Genomic DNA, 4,375 nt, shown 5'->3' with positions numbered 1-4,375 from the left:
ATTCTAGAAATAATTATTGAGTGCCTACTATGAGTACCTACTATTTGTCATGCACATTGGTTAGTATTTGTGGAAACCAGTACACTTGTATTAGTCCATTCTCATGCTGCTAATAAAGACATACTCAGGACTGGGTAATTTATAAGGGAAAGAGGTTTAACTGACTCACAGTTCGGCATGGCTGTGGAAGCCTTGGGAAATTTACAATCATGGTGGAATGAAAAGCAAACATGTCCTTTTTCACATGGCAGCAGCAAGGAGAAGTGCCAAGCAAAACTGGGAAAAGCTCCTTATAAAACCATCAGATCTCATGAGAACTCATTATCATGAGAACAGCTTGGAAATAACCACCCCCATGATTCAATTACCTCTCACAAGGCCCCTTCCACTACATGTGGGGATTATGGGAACTACAATTCGAGATGAGATTTGTGTGGCACAGCCAAACCATATCAACACTAGATTGGTGACAAGCACATGCTTTAGTGTCAGACAATGAGTTTTTGAAAATCAATTCCATCACTTACTAGTTTTTTGTTTTTACCATGGGAAAATTAAACAGTGTCTCTCTCTCGCTCTTGTTCCCTTTCCCTCCCTCCTTCCTCTCTTTTACATTGAGACATAATTTGCATATAATAAGATGTCCAAGTATTAAACAAGCTAAATGATATCTTACATTTTTATATATACCAGATCAATGTACAGAACCTTTGCATAATCTCAGAAAACATCCTTGTATTCCTTCCCAATGAAAAGTTTCCAGCCCCACTCCCGTTGGAAGAAAATACTACTCTGCTTCCCGTCAATACAGGTTAGTTTTGCTTATTGTTGAAATTCGTATAGATAGAATACTATATGTTTTTGTTTTTGTTTTGACAGGGTCTCACTGTCACCCAGCCAGAGAGCAGTGGCTCGATCTTGGCTCACTGCAACCTCTGCCTCCCAGGTTCAAGTAATTGTCGTGCCTCAGCCTCCCGAGTAGCTGGAATTACAGGCTTATGCCATTACACCCAACAAATTTTTGTATTTGTAGTAGAGACAGAATTTCACCATGTTGGCCAGGCCAATTTTGTAAGATGACTAGCTTCGAGCATTTAGAAAGATATTCACAGAAAGAATATTTTTCTGCTGTTCCTGCTTTCTCCTGTTCTTTCCCCACTCCAATGCCCAACAGTTGCTTTCTTTCAAATCACCCAATTTCTTTCATGGCATTTTTCATGTTTGAAATGATCGTGTCTATTCATCTGTTTACTTCTTGATTTCCTATCTCCCCAGATAAGAAACTCCTTGGGGATAGAGAACCTTCTGTTTTATTAACATTTGAATTTCTAATATCTAGGTTGGAGAAAAAAAATAGTTGTGACTTCATATTTCTCTTTCTTTTGCACTATGTTCTCATTTTAATTTCAAATATGAAATGAGGATGGACATTGTAACTGAAGCGTACTCATTTAGATATAGGCATCTTATGTTTAAGCCATCAGGTAAGATACCTAGGGTACTTGTGGATTCTTCAGAGCATTTCTCAGTTGTCCTTGTTTACAAATTGCTACCTTTGAAGGGAAACTGAGCTAAAGCATTGCTTAACATTTTTAAGCTCCTAGCACAGCAATTTCATATTCTCACATTGAAATGAAAGATGCTGTTAAAAATCCTTTAAAAGGTGATTAGATGACGCTAAATACTCTTTAGAATTGTCAACATATTTCTAAAGTTTTTTTATACCTCTGTAGACAAAGGATGATGGCATTTTTTTGTTGTTCCTTTGCTCCTTATTCAATCATTCAACCAATTTGAATGTCTTCCATGTTGTAGACATAAGACATACATCTTGCCCTTGTTAAGCTCAGATTCCAGAAGAAAGTTTATTCAAAGAGTGGGAAATGCCACACTAGAACCATGTGCAAGTTACTCTGGAAAGCCAGCAAACAGATGGGACTGAATGAGGCTGGGAAACCAGAAAAGCACCACCACAGAACAGGTAATGTTGAAGCTGAGGCACAGAGAAGATTCATATACTCATCAGAAGAGAATGTGAGTGAAGAGTAGTTCTGACTGACAGAACTTGGGAAAACAAAGAGGTGAGAAAGGAAAGTCAGTAGTTCTACCAATCATATCAAATACTGCGAATTAATAGGCTGATAGACATGACACAAGTCAGTAAATCTCCAAACAAAGATTAATGGCTACTAATTGAATAACTCCAGGCTAAGTGCTGGGCATGGGGAGAAGGTCTTGCCTAAACAGTTCTTGTCTTCTGATCTATATTCTAATTGCTGATAGAAGACATGAATACTTTACATGCAAGCAATGATACAAGGCAATAATACACAGTGCAGTGTTGAGGAAAATGAAGACTTTATTGATTAGACCAGTTGGCTTCCAACCTCTTCATTACTCATTTCTACTTGTAAAAAGTGTTTGAGTATGCATGCCTTTATATTTATTTCCTTAGAAACAATGCATATATACTATTGTCTAGATACATTAAAATCAATAAAGATTAATTTTTCCTTGTAGGTAAAAATAAGTATAAATAGAAAACCTAATACTTTTTCCATACCTTAGTGGATCACCTTGTGTAATTCTTAGGGTACTCACACCTGCATAAAAGATGACTAGCTGTGAGCATTTTGAAAAGTGTTCACAGAGAGAATATTTTTCTCCTGTTCACAGCATGGCTTAGATTTGTTCCAGAAATGAATGGCACTTTTAAGAAAGGATGAAAATGGGAGCAAAGTGTGTTCTAGAAACTGAAGGAAGAAAATACTTCCTAGACCTTTGATTAAAGGAGGACATTATATCAAGCTTAGTAAATCTAAATCAGGGTTTCTCAAGTCTGGTCTATGGACCACTTGCATCAGAATGACTTGGGGAGATTATAATGTAAACTGACTCCTGGGCCCACCCAAGGCTCACTGAAGCAGAATATCTGGAAAAGGAGACAGGGAAACTGTAATAAGCTGAGTCTTTTTATCACTAAAGTTTAAAAACAAGCAATCTAAAAAACGGAGACTTCAAATAGCCAAATCAAAATTTTGTGTATTTTATGAAAAGCTAAGGTGTCACAGAGATGACAGATATGTTAGTACGTCTGGTTGCATTGGAGAATTCATCAGTCATAGACATTATAAAATCTATGAAAAATACTTACTTTCAATGTTTAGTTTTGCTAAGGAGAGGAAAATTTGCTATTTGGATCCTCACTCAAATATGGAATATTTTCTCTGAGACTAGTGAATACATTTACAATTAAGGTTATACTTCTTTTTTCTACAGACTATATGCCATATGATGCAGGAAAGTGGTTTTTGAGTCTTTGAGGACAACTTGCTCTCCGGGTACATGAGTATAGACAAGAGTGATGCCCAATGAACAGTTCTCTGCAGCAATTGTTAATATGGCTTAATCTTTAGTTTACAGCCCTTGTCACAGTTTTGGATATTCTGGTTCAGTTATCTCATTCTTCTCTAAAACCAATCGTGCATGAGACAACTCAATTAGAACCAAAATTTCTGAATGATTTATTCTATCAGTGCGTTTCACTACATATTGAAACTTCCACTCAAGGGTACAAACTAATCTTTTACCATACATTGAATAGAAACCAGATATTGGTTTTTGCTACTGTGCATGACACAGTTCCAATTTGTATCCAAAAGTCCCCTGATTGAATTGGAACACAAGAGCTTGTTTGTGGCTTAGAGGCCCCGTCTAAAGATATAGTTATTGAGTTTTAAAAAACTGAATGAGGGAATTGTTTTTAAAATCACATTTCTATTCCCCTCAAATGGAAACAATCTTCTTTTAAACTCTCATGACACTTTATCTATAACTCTCCTATAGTACATATCACTTTCCCACTGGTATCAATATACACACATCCCTGGATAGATCTCCGTGATGATCCGTGCTTTACAGAGGAAACGCGTGGCTTCATTCATCATCTCTGCTGAATAGTACCTTAAGAAAAAAGTCTCAAAGATAGATATTTAATATTAAATGAGCTCTAAACACCTTCTCAAGATTCAGAGAGAGGCAATTCATACCTGCAAATATAGTACCTGCTTTTAGTTCTCATTTTCAACCCTCCAGGTTCTTATCATAGGGCCACAACTCTGCACCACCTAAGGCAAGGACTTGAACCCAGTACCTTCCACCTCACTCACTGTTTTATGCCTTAATTACAAACAACTAGTTAATATTTGCTATGTTCATTTATATAGTTGAGGAAACTGATGCTAGTAGAATTTAAACAAGTTGTTCAAAGTCACACAACTTTAAACAGACGGAGCCTGTCTTTCAGACCAGATCTGTTAGACCCAAGAGCCTAAGAGAATGACTGTATTCCATCTGTCCTCCATTGTGGATTCTT

The 4,375-nt window shown here is 36.8% G+C and overlaps 1 long non-coding RNA gene across 1 annotated transcript; it reads left to right on the top strand.

Moving 5' to 3' along the window:
- The first annotated feature begins 369 nt into the window (after positions 1–369).
- On the top strand, positions 370–3,944 carry LOC110743153. Its single transcript, XR_004184395.1, has 3 exons — positions 370–811; positions 1,851–2,081; positions 3,280–3,944. It is a non-coding gene; the product is annotated as an uncharacterized LOC110743153 (long non-coding RNA).
- Positions 3,945–4,375: the final 431 nt, after the last annotated feature.

The sequence above is a fragment of the Papio anubis genome, chromosome 6, assembly GCF_008728515.1.
Source record: "Papio anubis isolate 15944 chromosome 6, Panubis1.0, whole genome shotgun sequence".
Taxonomy (NCBI): Eukaryota; Metazoa; Chordata; class Mammalia; order Primates; family Cercopithecidae; genus Papio; species Papio anubis.
This window is presented reverse-complemented; position numbering and strand designations above follow the sequence as displayed.